The sequence below is a fragment of the Triticum aestivum genome, chromosome 1D (genome assembly GCF_018294505.1).
Source record: "Triticum aestivum cultivar Chinese Spring chromosome 1D, IWGSC CS RefSeq v2.1, whole genome shotgun sequence".
In the NCBI taxonomy this organism is placed as follows: Eukaryota; Viridiplantae; Streptophyta; class Magnoliopsida; order Poales; family Poaceae; genus Triticum; species Triticum aestivum.
Genome location: NC_057796.1, coordinates 147941070 through 147963669, shown reverse-complemented (window position 1 = coordinate 147963669; position 22600 = coordinate 147941070). Strand labels below are relative to the sequence as shown.

Below are 22600 nucleotides of genomic sequence, written 5' to 3'. Positions count from 1 at the left end.
GGAGCACAAGGAGCATTTATGTTTAGTTCTCGAGAAGCTTAGGGAACATCAGCTATATGCCAAGTTCAGCAAATGTGAGTTTTGGTTGAAGGAAGTTGGATTCCTTGGACATGTTATATCAGGAGAAGGTATAGCAGTAGACCCTACCAAGGTTAAATCCGTCACTGAGTGGTTGGCACACCTCAGTTGGAGAGATCTGCAATTTTCTTGGACTCGCGGGATATTACCGAAGATTCATTGAGAATTTTTCCAAGATTGCGAAGCCCATGACGGAGTTGTTGAAGAAGGACACTAAGTTTAAATGGACAGATGGATGTGAGGCTAGTTTTCAGGAGTTGAAGAAACGTTTCGTTACAGCCCCAGTGCTAATTCTTCCGGATATATGCAAGGATTTCCAAGTGTATTGCGATGCTTCTCGCCAAGGACTTGGAGGTGTACTTATGCAGGATGGAAGAGTTGTTTCATATGCCTCGCGTCAGCTTCGACCGCATGAGTTGAATTATGCCACACATGATTTGGAGTTAGCACCCATAGTGCATGCGCTGAAGACCTGGAGACATTTTCTTATCGGGAACCGTTGTGATGTGTACACGGATCACAAGAGTTTAAAGTACATTTTCACTCAGAAGGAGCTAAACCTCAAGCAAAGGAGATGGTTGGAGCTAATAAATGATTATGACATGAAGTTACACTATCATCCAGGAAAGGCCAATGTCGTAGCAGACACTTTGAGCCGGAAGAGTTATGTCAATACCCTCGTAAGCGGAGGATTACCATAGGAATTAGTTGACGATCTCAAGGAACTTCGTTTGGAGATAGTTACAAGAGGTTTTGTTGCAGCAATGGAGGTTTAGTCAACATTATTGGGAAAGATTCGAGAAGCTCAAAAGGATGACAAAGAAATTGCTGAGATAAAGGAGAAGATGAGTAAAGGAAAAGCCAAGGGATTTCGTCAGGATGATCATGAAACTTTATGGTTTGAGGATCGTGTATATGTACCTAATAATGTAGAGATCAGGAAGTTAATACTTCAGGAGGCTCACGACTCGCCATACTCAATACACCCCGGAAACACAAAGATGTATTTGGATTTGAAGGAGCGTTTCGGGTGGACAGGTATGAAGAAGGATATCGCCGAGTATGTAACCGTATGTGATGTATGTCAGAGAGTGAAGGCAGAACATCAGAAGCCAGCAGGATTACTGCAGCCTATGCCGATACCCGAATGGAAGTGGGACAAGCTTGGCATGGATTTCATCACCGGATTACCCAGGACACGGTCGGGATATGATTCCATCTGGGTATTAGTTGATCGCTTGACCAAAGTGGCTCACTTTATCCCAGTGAAAACCACTTACACGAGTGCGAAGTTGGCCAAGATATATATGACCAGAATAGTATGTCTGCATGGAGTTCCGAGGACCATCGTATCAGATAGAGGAACACAATTTACTTCGAAGTTTTGGAATCAGTTGCATAACACTTTGGGTACCAGGCTAGAGTTCAGTACAGCCTTTCATCCGCAGACAGATGGATAGACCGAGAGAGTCAATCAGATTCTGGAGGACATGTTAAGAGCTTGTGCGCTAGATTATGGATCTAGTTGGGATGATAATTCGTAGAGTTGTCATACAACAACAGTTACCAGGCTAGTTTGAATATGGCACCTTTCGAAGCTTTGTATGGGAGAAGGTGCAGGGCACCGTTAATGTGGGATGAAGTTGGAGACCGTCAGTTGTTTGGACCAGATTTAATTAAGGAGTCCGAAGAGAAGGTCAAGTTGATTTGAGATAGACTGAAGGTAGCTCAGTCCAGGCAGAACAGTTATGCAGACACTAAACGCAAGGAGGTAGTTTATGAGATTGGGGACCGAGCATATCCTCTTGTGTCACCACTCCGAGGAGTTAAACGATTTGGAGTTAAGGGAATGTTAGCCCCGAGATTTGTAGGACCATATCGAGTTTTGGAACGTAAGGGAGAAGTGGCCTACAAGTTGGAGTTACCCGAAGGTTTGTCAGTAGTTCATAATGTGTTTCACATTTGCCAGTTGAAGAAGTGCCATGCAGAGATGGTCGATATTCCTCTGAGAGACACAGTGCCCCTGGAAGCAATTCAGTTGGATAGTGATCTAACCTACGAGGAGAAACCCGTCAAGATTCTCGACTTTGCCAGCCGACTTACGCGCAACAAGGTTATCAAGTTTTGCAAAGTTCAGTGGAGCCACCATACCGAGGATGAAGCCACCTGGGAATGAGAAGAAGACCTACGGAAAGACCACCCACACCTATTTTCTAGCCAACCCGAATCTCGAGGGCGAGATTCATCTTAAGGGGGTAGTTTTGTAGCATCCCAATTTTCAATTTGGATGTTATACCTAGGTCATCATATGCATACCATATTTTATTTGCTTTTTGGCAGTGATCCTAGAAATCCTAAGCAACTCAAGGACCCAAGGAGAGGGTTGGGGATTTCATTCATTTTCATATTTGAATTTTTCTCAAATTTGAAAAGAGGATCAATTTGGTTTTAATATTTTTCTGTCCAAATATTTCTAATATTAAAAAAATAAAAAGAGAGAAGATAATATGACTTCTTCAAAAAGAGAAGATAATATGACCCATCCGAGCCGCCGCCTTCCTCCGCCGTGCGAGGCACGGACGCCGTGGACAAGTCCGAGCCGGACTCCGCCCCGCGCCGGCCCGTCCTCCAAGCCGCGACCCCGGGGCCTTTATATACGCCGCCCCGCCGCTGCCTCCACCCCGTCCCGAAGCCGCCGCCCACCGCTGCCGCCCGCGCCGCCGCCAACCGCCGCTGCAGTCGCGTCGCCGCCCGCACGCGCTGCCGCCGCCGCCCGCCGCCGCGCCACGCCCCACACCGCGCCGCCGCCTTGCCTCACCGCCTCGCCGGAGCCCCGCCTCGCTGCTGGATCCCGCCGTCGTCGTGAACTGGTAGAAAACCGCCCTAGTTCGCCGGTTCGTTTACGTTATTTTCGGTTTTTCGTTTAGTTCGGTTTTTTTAGGGTTTCTAATTAGCGAACGTTCGCTCGAACGTCTCTGTTCCCGAACATATTCGTTCATTTGTCTCTGTTAGTGAACGTTCGTTCGTCAGCCTTTATTTTTATTTTTATTTTCGGCCAGGGACCTATCCGCGATTATTTTTATCGCAGATTAGCCCCTGATCTTCAAACCCTCGCAACTTTTCAACCGTTTGTCCGAATCCAGTGAAACCAATGCCAAAATCTTCGTCTCGAACCCCTCTTTCCTGTTAACCAACTTGAACATGATTTTGACAATTTAAAATTTGGTTTCAAGCAGATTTGAATTCAAAATTCTTTTGGTCATAGTTGGAGTTTCGTAGCTCTGATTCAATTGTTTCTTTTTGCAAATCGAAGCTCTTCAGTTGAACTTTCAGTTTGGGCTTTTTAATCTGAGTTTTACCTTTGCATCTTATACGTGAGTGCTTATGTATGCTATTGTTTGTTTGTGATAGAGTTTCCGGAGTGCGAAGCATGCTACTACGAGTCACTAGGGTTTTCAGATCGTCGGCAAGGCAAGTAACACTTTGATCAAACCCTTTTATTACCCAGTTTTTATGCATTAGTTTCAACCCTCAAACATTGCATGAGTAGGAACTGTTTAACATGTGGGTTTTGGGAAGTAGATGATGAGGTAGAACCTATTGTCCTTTATTTCAATCCTTGGGAGTTACTTCTACGTTATGCTTATACTGCTATGCTATGCTCGTAGATGTGGTTTGGTTGAGTGTATCCATGACAGATGTGAGAGTTGTTAGTTAATGGTTAACTTAAGGTGGCTACTTTAATACACATCTGGGTGGATTGGTTGAGGCACCCTGGAGCACCCAGTGGTTGTCTGGGCACCTGGAGCAATCCAGCGCTGTCCTGGGATATCTCGGAGTACCCGTGTGATCATCCTATGGTTCGCCACCCAGGCTCAAAGGGATCATAAGATTATTCATGCTAGAAAGTTCCGTGTGCAGCCACAAGACATTATGGGCTCTGGCATAGTTGAGTATGTTGCGTGAGCTCTTTCAGTGGTAGGCTAGCAGATGTAGGGGATGTAGGCAGTACTGTCTACCCAGAGTAAAGAGTTAATGCTTCTAAAAGGTTGTGTCTCGGTCATCCGTTTCTCAAACATCATGCAGTGCGAGAAGTTAAACAGAGGAGATCGAGTCTTGTGGGGAAAAGTGCGCAAACCTCTGCAGAGTGTACAAACTAATCATGGTTAGCCGTGTCCCCGGTTATGGACATCTTGAGTATCTGGTTCTTGAATTATTGATTTGATCTCATCACTTTTAATTTAATTTGTTGGGTTATTAATATTTTTTATGGGATTGAGTTGGAGGAACCTTCTCAATATTTTATCAAACAACTTTGTAGTTAAATAAAATATATTCCTTTGCAGTAGGAAAAAATTGGCTTTACGCAAAACAATAACAATAGAGCGTCCACCAGCCATATATGCATGTAGTAATAGTTGTTATCATGTTCTTTTGCTCTATAGTGTTATTTTGCCAGCATATTCCATGTGCTGAACCGTTTCGGGCTGCAACGTATTATGTTGCAGACTTTTTAGACGAAGAGTAAGGTGCGCTAGGTCGTTGTCGTGCACTCAGATATGCCGTTGGAGTTGATGGACTCATTTATCTTCGAAGCTTCCGCTATTATCTTATTTAGATGGCCTTAAGCCATATTATGGTATTAAGTTCTCTTTTGAGACATTCGATGTAATAAGTGTGTGATCGCACTCTATTATAAATCCTTCGAGTATTGTGTGTGTCAGCATTACCGATCCAGCGATGACACTTATGCACTGAGATTTGACCGTTTGAGGTCGGATCCCTACACAGAAGGAGATCGAACGGCGTGAAATTGAAGTGCATTCCTCGGGAGGACGAACTGAGGCTGTTGGCAGAGATACAGGGTGGCATGTGTGGCTCCCACATAGGGTCAAGAGCCCTTGCCGGCAAAGCGTTCCGGCAAGGTTTCTTCTGGCCCACCGCTCTCCAGGATGCAACTGCGCTAGTAACCAAGTGTGAAGCGTGCCAGTTCATTCAAAGAAGCTTCATCAACCAGCCCAAGCTCTTCAGACAATCCCTCTTTCCTGGCCATTTTCGGTCTGGGGGCTCGATATACTGGGCCCCTTTCCCCGTGCTGTCGGCTTTGAGTACTTGTACGTCATGGTCGACAAGTTCACAAACTGGCCGGAAGTGGAACCGGTGAGAAAGGTGAGAGCACAATCAGCCATCAAGTTCTTCAAGGGACTAGTCTGCCGTTTTTGTGTGTCAAATAGAGTCATCACCGACAACAGCACGCAGTTCACGAGCCGCACCTTCATGCAGTACATCCAAGACCTCGGCGGCAAGGTTTGTTTTGCTTCTATTGTACATCCCAGAAGTAACGGCCAGGCTGAGAGGGCGAATGCAGAAGTTTTGCGAGGCCTCAAGACCAGAACTTTTGACAGGCTACACAAGTGCGGAAGGCGCTGGATTGATGAGTTGCCAACGGTTCTTTGGTCGATCAGAACGACACCAAATCGAGCCACTGGCCAGACACCCTTTGCCCTGGTATACGGGGCAGAAGCAGTTCTCCCTACGTAACTCATATACAGGTCACCTCGAGTGCTCGCTTCTGATGAGCTTGAGCAAGAGCAGTTGCGCCAAGATGACGTGACGCTCCTTGAGGAAGATCGTCTTCAGGCTGTTGTGCGAGCCGCTTGCTACTAGCAAGCCTTGCGCCGCTACCATAGCCGCAAGGTTCATGCCCGAAGCCTTCAGGAAGGCGACCTTGTCCTTCGACGAATCCAATCCACCAAGAGTTCAAACAAGTTGATGCCAAAGTGGGAAGGCCCTTATCGGGTAATTCAAGTCACCAGGCCCGACGCAGTCCGCCTGGAGAGCGAAGATGGCATTCCGGCGAGCAATTCCTGGAATATCGAACATCTTCGCAAGTTTTACCCCTAAGGTGCGGTTGCCGGGAGCCCCGGCAACCCCCCTTTTGTACTAGCCTTGCCGGCAAGGCATGTAACCCTATGTACAAAGCCAGGCGCAGACCATGTGCGCAGTCGGGGAAAAAACCTTTAGTATGTACAGTTTCCGTTGATTTCCATGTTTATGTCTATACATATATACATGCTTGTCCAGGATATTGTACTGCTTTTTGATTCCAATAAATGTTAATGGACGGCCAAGGTTCCATACTCCTGTCCTCTCTTCTTTCTAGCTATGGCAAGGACACTCGATTCCGCCAAGGACCCGACTCTGGCAAGAAGTTGGGAAGACTGCCCGGCACAGCGATCCCCAGCAAACCAAACAGATAAAGTTCACCTCTTGCACATTCCTGTCCGTAACCTGTGACTTGTGCATTGGAAAACCTCACCACTCTCTTTTAAACTTAGGTGCTCCCATCCCTGACGTGAACACTGCTTTGGCCAGAATGGTCGGAGTAGCCTTTACTAAAAGGAGATTGACGAGGAGCTGGACCCTTTGTGTGTAACCGGCAGATGTGAGTCTCCGGCAGGCACAGAGGGTACCGGCAGGATAGCTTGCCGAGAGAACTCGTTTATTTGCATTAAACAGGCATTTCGCCTCTGCATGGACGTGTACATGCACGGGTTCCCGGCAAGGCTGGTCTTTTTCATTGACATGCTGATACAAGTACGAATGTTACAGGACTCAGGCATGGGCTCGAGAGATTAGATTACTTAGAAATTAAGATTTGGCAAGTGCCTACAAGATAAAAGAAAGATAAGTCCCACGTGATCTCCGTTCTTGCCCCCTTTCCTCCCAGGTGCGGCAGGTGAAGGCAAAGAAGAGGCGACGGGGAACACGCTGATGGAGAGCATGGCGGGGATGGCCCTCGGCAAGGCATGTGGCCGAGGGAGGAAGGCGATGCAGATGATGGTGCTGCCACCGACGGTCACCCGGAGTCGGAATCGGCGTCCTCCCAGCCTCTACCGTCGTCGTCTTTGTCGCTGTCCTCCTCGTCACTGTCGCTCGAAGAGGAGGTTTCGTTGTCGGTGGAGCTCTCCGCACAGCACCCTAAGCGAGTTCCCGAGCGCCCGAAGACCTTGACGGAGAGCAGGCCGTTCTCCATTAATTTGAACTGGAGAACGTGCCCCTCTGACAGGCTATGGGCATGAGCGAAGGTCTTCCACCCACGGCGGAGGTACATGATGTGAGGGGCGGGGAAGTCGACGCCGACCCGCATGCCGTCGTTCCCTCAGCCCCTCAAATGCAGCCTCAAGGCTTGTGGCGGGTCAAGCTCCATTACCCGAGCAAACGGGGTGGGGAGGCGAAGGTGACCGCACACTGGCTTGTACAGCCTGATGAAGAACTCGCGGGGCTAGTCTCTGACATGGCCCTCCATTGGGGGAAGAGCCGCTGGCGGAAGCGCGGCCGGTGCGCCGCTCTGTCCTCCACTCCCCCGAGCGCCACGGCAGCCACGGCCTCTCCCCCTCCCTCTTCCCCTCACAGCGGGCTCCGCTGCCATGAGCTCTGTAGGAGGGAAGACACGCTCTCGAGTAGAAGCCCTCGTCGCCACCATTGGAGCGCTGGCGCGCCCTCTCACCATGGCTGGTGGAAGAAAGGGACCAAGCAGGAAGAAGATGAATGCAGAAGGACAATGTCCCTCTCCCCTTTTTATAGAGGGGCAGGGCCGGGGCTCGGCCCCCCGACCTAAGGGCAGCCGCCCCACTCGACCAATCCGGCCGCCAGAGGCGCAGGGAATCAGAACCGACCCGCTGCACCAATCAGCAACACCTGGCTTCCCACCTTGATGTAAAGGCACGTGCCCTCCGCATCCGCCACCTACCCTCCCTGAGGCATGGGGGACACGTGGCGGGCGATGATACATCTTCATCGTATCTATAATTTTTAATTATTCCATGCCAATATTCTACAAGTTTTACATACTTTTGGCAACTTTTAATACTATTTTTAGGACTAACATATTGATCCAGTGCCCAGTGCCAATTCCTGTTTGTTGCATGTTTTTCATTTCGCAGAAAATCCATATCAAACGGAGTCTAAATGCAATAAAAACTTCCGGAGATTTTTTTGAATATATGTGATTTTTGGGAAAAAGAATCAACACGAGACGATGCCCGAGGAGTCCACAAGGCAGGGGGCACGCCCCAGGGGGTAGGGCGCGCCCTGGGCCCTCGTGGCCACTCCGTAAGGCGGTCGGTGCCCTTCTATTGCCGCAAGAAAGCCAATATCTGGATAAAAATCGTGTCCAAATTTCAACCCATTCGGAGTTACGGATCTCCGGGAATTTAAGAAACGGTGAAAGGGCAGAATCAGGGAGCGCAGAAACAGAAGAAACACAGAGAGAGATCCAATGTAGGAGGGGCTCCCTCCCCTCCGCCGCCATGGAAGCCAATGACTAGAGGGGAAACCCTTCTCCCATCTAGGGGGAAGGTCAAGGAAGAAGAAGAAGAAGGGGGGCTCTCTCCCCCTCTCTCCCAGTGGCGCCGGAACGCCGCCGGGGCCATCATTGCGACAACGATCTACACCAACAACTTCACCGCCGTCATCACCAACTCTTCCCCCCTCTATGCAGTGGTGTAACCCCTCTTTGACCCGCTGTAATCTCTACTTAAACATGGTGCTCAACACTATATATTATTTCCCAATGATGTATGGCTATCCTATGATGTTTGAGTAGATCCGTTTTGTCCTATGGGTTCATTGATGGTCGTGATTGGTTTGAGTTGCATGTTTTATTATTGGTGCTGTCCTATGGTGCTCTCCGTGTCGCGCAAGTGTGAGGGATCCCCGCTGTAGGATTTGCAATATTTTCATGATTTGCTTATGGTGGGTGGCGTGAGTGACAGAAGCACATACCCGAGTAAGTAGGTTGTTTTGCGTATGGGAGTAAAGAGGACTTGATGCCTTATAATGCTATGGTTGGGTTTTACCTTAATGATCTTTAGTATTTGCAGATGCTTGCTAGATTTCCAATCATAAGTGCATATGATCCAAGAAGAGAAAGTATGTTAGCTTATGCCTCTCCCTCAAATAAAATTGCAATAATGATTACCGGTCTAGTTATCGATTGCCTAGGGACAAATAACTTTCTTATTGACAAAAACTCTCTACTGAAACTAACTTAGTTGTGTCTTTATCTAAACAACCCCTAGAATTTATTTACGTGCTCTTTATTATCTTGCAAACCTATCCAACAACACCTACAAAGTACTTCTAGTTTCATACTTGTTCTAGGTAAAGCGAACGTTAAGCGTGCGTAGAGTTGTATCGGTGGTCGATAGAACTTGAGGGAATATTTGTTCTACCTTTAGCTCCTCATTGGGTTCGACACTCTTACTTATCGAAAGATGCTACAATTGATCCCCTATACTTGTGGGTTATCAAGACCTTTTTCTGGCGCCGTTGCCGAGGAGCAATAGCGTGGGGTGAATATTCTCGTGTGTGCTTGTTTGCTTTATCACTAAGTGGGTTTTATTTGCTGTTCTAAGTTGTCCTATATCTTTAGTTATGGATATGGAACACGAAATACCAAAAAAATTAGGTTTACTTGCTACTCATGGAGATGGGGAACCTCCTAAAGCCCTCGATGCTCATTATGTGAAAGATATTATGCACTACTTTAATAATCCTGAGAAAACCCCATTCAATTATATAATGGGAGACACGTTGGATCAACGTGAATACTTTAGGGATTATCGCTTGACTCAAAAAGGGAAACTATTATGGGATCAAATTTATATGTTGCGTTGGTATGCTCGGGAACTATGCTTGAGATATGATTATACTTGTTGCTCTAGGATGAAGGCTCCACACCTTCCCTTTTCATGCAAATTTAATGACAATGAAACCTTAGCTTCTTATGCTAATGGTATATATGATTACTATGATGTGGAACAAATAGAAGAATTTTTTGCTTTTAAGGGTGCTTGTGAAACTGAATCTTTTGTTTAATGAGTTTGAAGATTTGAATGATTCAGTTTGTAGACCTTAAAATTTAGCTATCCTTAAATATTGCTATGAGAATTATAAATACAATTATGATATTGATGAATTTATTGAGAAACTCTCCGCTGTCCGAGAAGAGACTAATATTTTACAGGAGTCTATGGAAGAAGGAATTGATGAAACTGTGAGCTCATTGGATGAAAAAGATGATGAGGAGAGTGAAGAACAAAAGGAGGAAAATCGGATTACCTACCCGTGCCCACCTTCTAATGAGAGTAACGCTCCAACTCATACATTATTTAATGTCCCTTCGTTCTTACCGAAGGATGAATGCCATGATAATTGCTATGATCCCGTTGATTCGTTTGAAATATCCCTTTTTGATGAACTTGATGCTTGCTATTCTTGTGGCCAAGATGCCAATATGAATTATGCTTATGGAGATGAACTTGCTATTGTTCCTTATGTTAAACATGAAATTGTTGGTATTGCACCCACACATGATAATCCTATTATCTTTTTGAATTCTCCAAACTACACTATATCGGAGAAGTTTGCACTTATTAAGGATTATATTGATGGGTGGCCTTTTACCGATGCACATGATAATTTTGATGAATATAATATGCACGTGCTTGCTGCTCCTACTTGCAATTATTATGAGAGAGGAACTACATCTCCGCCTCTTTATGTTTCCAACGCGATAAAATTGCAAGAAACTTCTTATGCTATGCATTGGCCTTTACTTGATGTGCATGAATTGTTCTTGTATGACATGCCGATGCATAGGAAGAGAGTTATACTTCTTCATTGCTTGATATGTTTCTTTGTGCTCACTACTAAATGCCAAATCATTGCTAATTCAAATTGGCTTTGATATACCTTGGTATCTGGGTGGATTCATTACTTGAGCACCTTATGCCTAGCTTAATGGCTTTAAAGAAAGCGCTGCCAGGGTGACAACCCGGAAGTTTTAGAGAGTCATTTATTTCTGTTGAGTGCTTTTATAGAGTTAAAAAAAAAAGAGGGGAACCCAAAACTTTTCAAAAAGGAAATTGAAAGTGAGAGAGACAAGCATTGTTGAAGTGAGGGAGCTCGTAGAACTTTGTTCATGCTCACGTAAACTTTGTGAATCTTGATTACAGAAACTTTTCAACAAAATAATTATCCCCTTGTACAATTCCATTGTATTATAAAAATAATGTGCCAAGATTTGCCTTTAGGATGTTTACATTGCTTATTGGTTTGTGCGGTGCAAAACAGAAACTTTGGCTGTAGTGCGCGATTTTACATTTTTTACTGGAACGTCAAACGGTTCTGAAACTTTTTGCACTGTCTTTATATAAAAATTGTTTCGTTTTCCTAATTTGTAAAGAATTTTTTGAGTACCATAAGTATGGTGATTGTTCAGATTAATACAAACTGTCCTGTTTAAGACAGATTCTGTTTTTGATGCATTGTTTGCTTGTTTTGATGAAACTATCGATTTCTATCAGTGGATTAAGCCATGGAGAGTTATATTACAGTAGCTATAATGCAAAAACAAAATATGAATTGGTTTGCAACAGTACCTAGAGTAGTGATTTGCTTTATTATACTAACGGATCTTTCCGAACTTTCTGTTGAGTTTTGTGTGGATGAAGTGATCAAAGATCGAGCAGGCCTCGATATGAGGAGAAGGAGGAGAGGCAAGAGCTCAATCTTGGGGATGCCCAAGGCACTCCAAGTAAATATTCAAGGAGACTCAAGCATCTAAGCTTGGGGATGCCCCGGAAGGCATCCCATCTTTCTTCAACAAGTATCGGTATGTTTTCGGTTTCGTTTCGTTCATGTGATATGTGCAAATCTTGGTGCGTCTTTTGCATTTAGTTTTTCCCTTTTTAATTTATGCACCATGCTGGTATGAGATAGTCCATGGTTGATTTATAGAATGCTCATTGCACTTCACTTATATCTTTTGAGTATGGCTTTATAGAATGCTTGATGTGCATCACATATATCTTTTGAAGTTTGGATTGCCTGTTTCCCTACACATAGAAAACCACCATTTGTAGAATGCTCTTTTGCTTCACTTATATCTGTTAGAGCATGGGCATATCTTTCGTAGAAAGAATTAAACTCTCTTGCTTCACTTATATCTATTTAGAGAGATGACAGGAATTGGTCATTCACATGGTTAGTCATAAAATCCTACATAAAACTTGTAGATCACTGAATATGATATGTTTGACTTATTGCAATAATTTTGCAATATAAAGATGGTGATATTAGAGTCATGCTAGTGGGTAATTGTGAATTTGAGAAATGCTTGTGTTAAGGTTTGTGAGTCTCGTAGCATGCACGTATGGTGAACTGTTATGTAACGAAGTTGGAGCATGAGATATTTTTTGATTGTCTTCCTTATGGGTGGCGGTCGGGGACGAGCGATGGTCTTTTCCTACCAATCTATCCCCCTAGGAGCATGCGCCTAGTGCTTGGTTTTGATGACTTTTAGATTTTTGCAATAAGTATGTGGGTTCTTTATGACTACTGTCGAGTCCATGGATTATACGCACTCTCACCCTTCCATCATTGCTAGCCTCTTCGGTACCGTGCATTGCCCTTTCTCACCTCGAGAGTCGGTGCAAACTTCGCCGGTGCATCCAAACCCCGTGATATGATACGCTCTGTCACACATAAGCCTCCTTATACCTTCCTCAAAACAGCCACCATACCTACCTATCATGGCATTTCCATAGCCATTCCGAGATATATTGCCATGCAACTTCCATCATCATCATATACATGACTTGAGCATTTATTGTCATATTGCTTTGCATGATCGTAAGATAGCTAGCATGGTGTTTTCATGGCTTGTCCATTTTTTTTATGTCATTGCTACGCTAGATCATTGCACATCCCGGTACACCGCCGGAGGCATTCATATAGAGTCATACTTTGTTCTAGATATCGAGTTATAATATTGAGTTGTAAGTAAATAAAAGTGTGATGATCATCATTATTAGAACATTGTCCCATGTGAGGTTATCAAAAAAAGAGACAGAGAGAGGACAAAGAAGCCTATAAAAAAAGAGAAAAAAAGAGAAAAAAATGAGAGAAAAAGAGAGAAGGGACAATGTTACTATCCTTTTACCACACTTGTGCTTCAAAGTAGCACCATGTTCTTCATATAGAGAGTCTCTTGAGTTATTAGTTTCATATACCAGTGGGAATTTTCATTATAGAACTTGGCTTGTATATTCCAATGATGGGCTTCCTAAAATGCCCTAGGTCTTCATGATCAAGAAAGTTGGATGCACACCCACTTAATTTCAGTTTGAGATTTCATACACTTATAGCTCTAGTGCATTTGTTGCATGGCAATCCCTACTCCTCGCATTGACATCAATTGATGGGCATCTCCATAGCCCCTTGATTAGCCGTGTCGATGTGAGATTTTATTCCTTTTTGTCTTCTCCACACAACCTCCACCATCCTATTCTATTCCACCTATAGTGCTATATCCATGGCTCACGCTCATGTATTGCGTGAAAGTTGAAAAGGTTTGAGAACATCAAAAGTATGAAACAATTGCTTGGCTTGTCATCGGAGTTGTGCATGATTTGAATATTTTGTGTGGTGAAGATGGAGCATAGCCAGACCATATGATTTTGTAGGGATAACTTTCTTTGGCCATGTTATTTTGAAAAGACATGATTGCTTTATTAGTATGCTTGAAGTATTATTTTCTTAATGTCAAATGATAGACTATTGCTTTGAATCACTCGTGTCTTAATATTCATGCCATGATTAGATTACATGATCAAGATTATGCTAGGTAGCATTCCACATAAAAAATTATCTTTTTTATCATTTACCTACTCGAGGACAAGCAAGAATTAAGCTTGGGGATGCTGATACGTCTCCTTCGTATCTATAATTTTTGATTGTTCCATGCCAATATTCTACAAGTTTTACATACTTTTGGCAACTTTTTATACTATTTTTGGGACTAACATATTGATCCAGTGCCCAGTGCCAATTCCTGTTTATTGCGTGTTTTTCGTTTCGCAGAAAATCCATATCAAACGGAGTCCAAACGCGATAAAAACTTCTGGAGATTTTTTTGGAATATATGTGATTTTTGGGAAAAAGAATCAACGCAAGACGATGCCCGAGGAGTCCACGAGGCAGGGGGCGCGCCCTGGGCCCTCATGGCCACTCCATAAGGCGGTTGGTGCCCTTCTTTCATCGCAAGAAAGCCAATATCCGGATAAAAATCGTGTCCAAATTTCAGCCCAATTGGAGTTACGGATCTCCGGGAATTTAAGAAACGGTGAAAGGGCAGAATCAGGGAGCGCAGAAACAGAAGAAACAGAGAGAGATCCTATCTCGGAGGGGCTCCCGCCCCTCCGCCGCCATGTAAGCAAAGGACCAGAGGGGAAACCCTTCTCCCATCTAGGGGGAAGGTCAAGAAAGAAGAAGAAGAAGAAGAAGAAGAAGGGGGCTCTCTCCCCCTCTCTCCCGGTGGCGCCGGAACGCCGCCGGGGCCATCATCGCGACAACGATCTACACCAACAACTGCACCGCCGTCATCACCAACTCTTCCCCCCTCTATGCAGCGGTGTAACCCCTCTTTTACCCATTGTAATCTCTACTTGAACATGGTGCTCAATGCTATATATTATTTCCCAATGATGTATGGTTGTCCTATGATGTTTGAGTAGATCCGTTTTGTCCTATAGGTTCATTGATGATCGTGATTGGTTTGAGTTGCATGTTTTATTATTGGTGTTGTCCTATGGTGCTCTCTATGTCGCGCAAGCGTGAGGGATCCCGGCTGTAGGGTTTGCAATATGTTCATGATTTGCTTATGGTGGGTGGCGTGAGTGACAGAAGCACACACGCGAGTAAGTAGGTTGTTTGCTTATGGGAGTAAAGAGGACTTGATGCCTTATAATGCTATGGTTGGGTTTTACCTTAATGATCTTTAGTAGTTGCGGATGCTTGCTAGAGTTCCAATCTTAACTGCATATGATCCAAGAAGAGATAGTATGTTAGCTTATGCCTCTCCCTAAATAAAATTGCAATGATGATTACCGGTCTAGTTATCGATTGCCTAGGGACAAATAACTTTCTTGTTGACAAAAACTCTCTACTGAAACTAACTTAGTTGTGTCTTTGTCTAAACAACCCCTAGAATTTATTTACTTCTAGTTTCATACTTGTTCTAGGTAAAGCGAACGTTAAGCATGCGTAGAGTTGTATCGGTGGTCGATAGAACTTGAGGGAATATTTGTTCTACCTTTAGCTCCTCGTTGGGTTCGACACTCTTACTTATCGAAAGAGGCTACAATTGATCCCCTATACTTGTGGGTTATCAGGCGAGACGAAATTAAGAAGACAAGTGGGACAACCGTTTCCCGCCCCGTGATCGTGGGGCGCGGGCGCCATGAAGGCCACGACCCGAGTCCACTTTGCAAATGAGCAGCGCCCCTGCGGTTTCCTCTTTTTTATGGGGAAGATGTGGGCCGCCTCTTTACTGTTCACCGTGAGGTGACGCAAGCGTGCTGCGACCGCTACACGCACGGCCCCCACGTCATGCACTCAATGCGAATCATGGGGAAGAGCAACTGGCGAAGAAATTACCACAGTTAAAACTCTGCCACGCGTGCCCGCGCATTGTTCTGGGCCTGCCCCAACAACACTTCGCGCTTATGTGTGGCCCAGGCCCGAGGGCTTCTATCGGTGTACAAAAGTAGGGGCCTTTCTGTACCCCTTTACTTGTGCACGGGCTATTGGATTTCGGGTTCCGGCAAACCCTTGAGGTTCGAACACTGGGGTGCGCACGAAGATCTTCCCCTACCTAATCTCACCCTCACCCTCACCGCGATCTCAAAGTAAAGCTCGACGAACTCAAAGAACACGGGACACAAGATTTATACTGGTTCGGGCCACCGTTGTGGTGCAATACCCTACTCTAGTGTGGTGCTGGTGGATTGCCTCTTGGGCTGAGGATGAACAGTACAAGGGGAAGAACAGCCTCTTGAGGAGAGGTGTTCTTGTGCTTTGCGAATGTGTGTGGGTGAGGATCGCTCAAGATGAGTTCGAGATGAGTCCTCCCCCCTCCTACTTTGGTGGCTAGTCCTATTAATAGAGGCCCAGGTCCTCTTCCCAAATATTGAGCGGGAAGGGATGCCACAACGGCCAAGTTTGAAGGGGGACAACTAGTACAACTTATCCTGACAAAAGTAGTCTTCGCCTGTCAAAGGCTCTGGCGGTGACGCCGTCTTGGGCTCCATGGTGAGTTCCGTCCTGCCGTCCTGCTGGTCTTGGTCTTGTTGCACCGATATGGAAACCTTTGCCTGATGCCTCGGGACTCCTCGCCTGCGCTTGCCCCTTTAGCACCAAAGAGGGAATGAGGACACTGCGCGCGCTGGCGCCCGCCTGGCCTTGGTCGTCATGGCTTGCATAACGGGAACCTCACGAGGTACCCCTCCCCTTGATCTCTCCACCCCTCGCGAGCCAACCTGATGAGGCCGCTCTGTCGTCCGCCTCGCGAGGCTTGGCCCCTCGCGAGGGTCTTGAGTGTTTGCTGGTGAAGACGGGTCGTACAGGCCCGCTTGGGGAGCCACGCCGTGGGCCGCAAGCAGGCAAGTCTGGGGACCCTCGTTCCCAGAACGCCGACACGGGCAGTCGTAGCCGGACCTGGGGCCATGCTTGGCGGGGCAGAGGAAGGAAAGTTACGAGACTGCCAAGGCAGCACCCAAGCCAAAGGCATGAAGAGCAAAGGGGCAAGATGGACTTGCCCCGGCAACACCCTTGCCGAGGCGGCCTACATAGCCCCGGGAAGAGCCTTGCAGGGGCGACTTGCCCAACACCAGCGAGGCCTCCACCCTTGAGCCTGAGAGTTCTGACACCATCGACAACGTCGAGATCAAGACTCAGGGGAGCCTACGTGGTGGCATGCAGATCTTTGTGAAGACCAAAGGCCTGCGAATCTACATAAGAACCAGAAGACGAAAACCCCCTACAAGATCCTTGCCGAGGACGACCGCGAGACCCCGGCAAGACCCTTGCCGGGGGCATCTGCGGGGCCGCGGCCAGGCCCGCACCTACCAAAGTTCCGCTGCCCCACGGTCGTTCTGACACGGCAACTAGCCCGCCAACTAGGCAAGCGCCTGCACGGCAGCATGCAGCTTCTAGGCCAACTAGTGAAGCACCTGTGTGGTGGCATGCAGATCTTCGTGAAGACCCTACCACCGCACCAGCACAGCGACCAGCCAGCCAGCATGGCGCTGCATGCCTCGTTAGCTTGGACGCGCGTCGAAGCAAGACGAGGCGGCGGCAGACGGGACGAGCTCTGTTGCCGTCCCCGATAAAGCAAGAGGGCACGTAGGCAACGCCTTAAATACGTTTGTCCTACGGTGTCAGCCAATAAACTTCTACACTGTAGATACTTTCCACCTCATGTGTGCCACTGTGGCGACCCCTTTGCCATATAAAAGGAGGCCCGAGGCGTACTGTGGAAGGATTTGGACTTTTTGGACTGGGCACGCATTGTAGCTAGTCCAAGAACTGAAGAACACAAGATAAACACAGACAAGCAGGACTAGGGTTTTACACATCATTTGCGGCCTGAACCTGGGTAAAAATCCCCTCGCATTGATTGCTAGACCCGCTCTTTGCGCAGCTCTTAGCCCCCGCCAGCCGTAGCAGGGGTCCTCGGGATCCCATAGGTGTCGTTTCCCCGACAATCACACAAAGTATTTATCGTGCACAACCCCGATGACAAGCCAAGCAATTTTTTCATACTTTTGATGTTCTAAAGCTTTTTCAACTTTCACGCAATACATGAGCGTGAGCCATGGATATAGCACTATGGGTGAATAGAAGGTGGTAGTAGACAAAAAGGAGAAAGAAATTCTCACACCAACTAGGCAAATTAATAGGCTATGAAGACGCCCATCAATTGATATTGGTGCAACTGAGTAGGGATTGCCATGCAACGGATGCACTAGAGCTATAAGTGTATGAAAGCTCAAAAGAAAACTAAGTGGGTGTGCATCCAACTCGCTTGATCACAAAGACCTAGGGCAATTTGAGGAAGCCCGTCATTTGAATATACAAGCCAAGTTCTACAATGAAAAATTCCCTCTAGTAATATATGAAAGTGACAACATAGGAGACTCTCTATATGAAGAACATGGTCACTTTAAAGCACAAGTGTGGAAAAGGATAGTAATATTGTCCCTTCTCTCTTTTTCTCTCATTTTTTATTTTTTTCCTTTTTTCTTTTGGGCTCTTTGGCCTCTTTTTTATTTTTTTTATTTGGGCTCTTTCGCCTCCTTTTATTTCAAGTCTGTTTTAAGTTCGGAGTCTCATCTCGACTTGTGGAGGAATCATAGCCTCCATCATTCTTTCCTCAAATGGGACAATGCTCTAATAATGATGATCATCACACTTATATTTACTTACAACTCAAGAATTACAAATCGATACTAGAACAAAGATATGACTCTATATGAATGCCTCTAGCGGTGTACCGGGATGTGCAACGATCTAGCGTGACATGTATAAAAAATATGAACGATGGCCAAGCCACAAATACTATGCAAACTACATGATCATGCAAAGCAATATGACGATGATGGTATGTGTCATATTAAACGGAACGATGGAAGTTGCATGGCAATATATCTCGGAATGGCTATGGAAATGCCATAATAGGTAGGTATGGTGGTTGTTTTGAGGAAGGTATAAGGTGGCTTAATGCACCGACGAAAGTTGCGCGGTACTAGAGTGGCTAGCAAAGGTGGATGGGTGAGAGTGCGTATAATCCATGGACTCAACATTAGTCATAAAGAACTCACATATTTATTGCAAAAGTTTATTAGCCATTGAAACAGAGTACTAATACACATGCTCCTAGGGGGATAGATTGGCAGGAAAAGACCATCGCTCGTCCCCGATCGCCACTCATAAGGATGACCATACGTGAATGCGGGAATTGCAAACCTTAACACAGGTATTTTTATCAACCCACAATTACCAACTAGCATGACTCTAATATCACCATCTTCAAATCTCAAAACAATTGCACGGAATCAAACTTCTCCTCTATTCAATGATTTTCATGGAAGTTTTTATTATATCCCTCTTGAATACCCCTCATATTAGGACTAAATTCATAACCTAAGCAAATTATCATACTATTTTTAAGGTTCTAAAAATAATATAAGTGAAGCATGAGAGTTCATCAATTTCTTCAAAATAAAACCACCGCCGTGCTCCAAAAAGATATAAGTGAAGTACTAGAGCAACTGCCTAGCTCAAAAGATATAAGTGAAGCACATAGAGTACTATACTAAATTCACGATTAATGTGTGTCCCTCTCAAAAGGTGCGTACAGCAAGGATGATTGTGGCAAACTAGAGAAAATACTGATATAATACAAGACGCTCCAAGCAAAACACATATCATGTGGTGAATAAAAATATAGCCTCAAGTAATTTTACCGATGGATTGATGACAAAAGAGGGGATGCCATCCTGGGCATCCCCAAGCTTAGATGCTTGGTTGTCCTTGAATATTACCTTGGGGTGCCTTGGGCATCCTCAATCTTAGGCTCTTGCCACTCCTTAGTCCATCAAAACTTGAAAACTTCACAACACAAAATTCAACAAAAAACTCGTGAGATCCGTTAGTGAAACAAAGCAAATTACCACTTTTAAGTACTATTGTACACTCACTCCAATTTTATATAGGTGTTAAATCTGCTGTATGCTAACTTCTCCATGGTTCATACCCCATATACTACCCATAGATTCATCAAAACAAGCAAACAACACAATGAAAACAGAATCTGTCAAAAATAGAATAGTTTGTAGTAATCTGGACATCCAAACTTCTGTAACTCCAAAAACTCTGAAAAATAGCAAAACATAGGCAATTTGTATATAAATCTTCTGCAAAAAATTCAGGATTTTATCGTGCTCGAGTGAATTTTAAAAATTCTACTACTGGACGCAAAAGTTTCTGTTTTTTACCAAAATCAGTTCAGCTATCACCATAGATCATCCCAAAGGTCTTACTTGGTACAAACACTAACTAAAACACTAAAACACAATTATTACAGAAGTAATATTGTGTATTTATTCAAAAACAGAAGCAAAAAATAAATAAAAATAAAATTGGGTTGCCTTCCAACAAGTGCTATTGCTTAACGCCCCTAGCTAGGCATATTGCATAGATCTAGGTATTATCATCTTTGGTATGCAATTCATAAATAGCCCTCATAATAGATTCATATGGAAACTTAATTTTCTTTCTTGGAAAGTGTTCCATGCCCTTACTTAACGGAAATGGTAATCTAATGTTTCCTTCTTTCATATCAATAATTGCACCAATCATTCTATAGCAAGATCTATCAAGAATAATAGGGCATGAAGGATTATTACAATCTATATCAAGCACAATAAAATCTACAGGCACATAATTCCTATTTGCAACAATAAGAACATCATTAATCCTTTCCATGGGTTTCCTAATAGTAGAATCCGCTAAGTGCAAATTCAAAGAACAATCATCAAGTTTATGGAAACCTAGCACATCACATAAAGATTTTGGAATCTATCATTCTTAAGTTGCTCCCCACTACTTCCTATTTTCTCACCATGCACACTGTCCACATCAGCAACTATGCCATCTCAGCAAAAACTGGTCCCACGAGGCCATGTCATCACTTTCCTGGCCTTCCCATGCACCAGCAGCTAGCGTATGTTCCCTGCCACAGATGCAGCCGTAAATGAACTTGAAACCCACGTACAAAATATCGTTGCATCTCCCAACTTTTCTCCCGAAGCGTTAGCCCTGTTCGGCCCCTTGGTCTTTCGCCTCTTCCTCCACCTTCCACCCATGGTTCCCTTCATCTCCCCCCAATCAATAAATCTCTACTGCAGTCCTTCTAGTTCTTCCCTTCTTCCCTCTATTTATGGATCCCTCCATCTTGCTTTTGTTGCCGACCTAAACCGCAAGATGCAGCATGGTCGCCGGCATGGATAAGCTTGGCCCAAGCGTAGACCTCGCCCTTTACCCAACCTCCATGAACCATGCGTGCCACCCCTGGCGTCCTCCCCAGCATCACATGTGCACCAGAGGTGGGGGCACTCCTTCCTCTTTATCTTCAAATATCTTAACAATTTTATTTTGAGTCAGCTTGGTTGGAAAATCTGATCCCGAACCATAATAGATGAGAAGGGCGAGAGCGACGGCTGCAAGATTTACTTTCGCGGTGCTGAAGGAGATCCAGATCCCAATCCAAGTAGTGCCTTAGTCGCCCAAGGTACGAGCAGGAAGATGAGGTCGCCTCATTGTTTCTTTGTCTAGATCTCCACGTCCGTGTAGTTTTCCTGGAGGCCTGGATATTGCGTGATGTGCAGGACAATTAGTGATGCATATGTGCTTTGCGTTCCTGGTGTGTGTGTATAACTGCATATGCACATTATTTTTTTCATTATTTTGCGATTTCTTTTCGAGACTTTAGTGATTGGTTTGTGGCCTAAGCTTATGTACATATTCTAAAGTGTATGGATGTGTTGCTGCCAGATGTCTCTATATTTTGTGCTTTCGCTTTGATTAGTCTTCTTTACATCCTCTGCACGTCTATATATTCTCCATTGATTGATTGGAAGTGGCCGGCGTTGAAGGATAAATTAGTCTTAATTTTGAGGGCTCCACTCTATATCTTATGTTTACATGCAGTCTAAAACTCTGAATGTAATCTACATGCATCAAGCCTTGCCAAGTAACCCTCGTGGAAGGTGAGTCTACCTCTGTGGTATGTAGGCAATCACGGCCTTGGACAAGCTCGCTGGAATCGAAGCCAGGTGAGGACACCAAGGTTCCACTTGCCTACTAAGGCATCTAGCTACAAACAATACAGTTTATGGATATTAAGGCTGATCTCTATATGCTTCCGGTATGAACAACTAAAGATGAATCACTAATGTGTATATTATGTCAAAGTAACTAATGTGCATAGAGAACTTATTATAGAAAACATACCTTATTTGGGATGAAGGGAATTAGATCCAGAGTTCCCGAGTTCTGCTATCATATACAAATACTGCAGTTTCGATATATATATCTGGTGTGACAAAATTGTTCATAATTGCATCCCACTCCATTTCAAATTATCTGACTCTAGGTTAGTATATATTTAGGGGGAGAAGGCATCATGGTTTGTCCAGTGATGATAATAAAACATTGACTATTTCTTTTGCATGTGCACGCCTTTAGTTCTTGAATTTTCCATGTTAAACTAAAGTAAATGTCATTTTTATAACAAATTCAGTTTCTAATTTATCTATGTTGGTGGAACTGTATGGAAACTTATGTGATGCGCTTATAAAAAATTCAAAATACAAGCAACCAAAACTAACAAAGGACCTCATGCACCCCGTTACCGTTTCTGAAGTTACTTTTGTTATTTGTATGCAACAGAGCATGGCATAGAAGTATTCCTATTTGATAGCTCTCTTGGTCCTTTTTTATTATTTGTAATATTTGCGCGAAGCCGGTGCCGGATGCTTTTTACTTGGCTGCACTATTGAAATTGAGCTGATTACACTTCTCCAACTTCGTTGTAGCAATATATATGTAAGTC

The 22600-nt window shown here is 44.7% G+C and overlaps 1 long non-coding RNA gene across 1 annotated transcript; it reads left to right on the top strand.

The window, feature by feature from the left end:
• Positions 1 to 20746: 20746 nt before the first annotated feature.
• Positions 20747 to 21570, top strand: LOC123166931 (uncharacterized). Its single transcript, XR_006483731.1, has 2 exons — positions 20747 to 21092; positions 21185 to 21570. It is a non-coding gene; the product is annotated as an uncharacterized lncRNA (long non-coding RNA).
• Positions 21571 to 22600: the final 1030 nt, after the last annotated feature.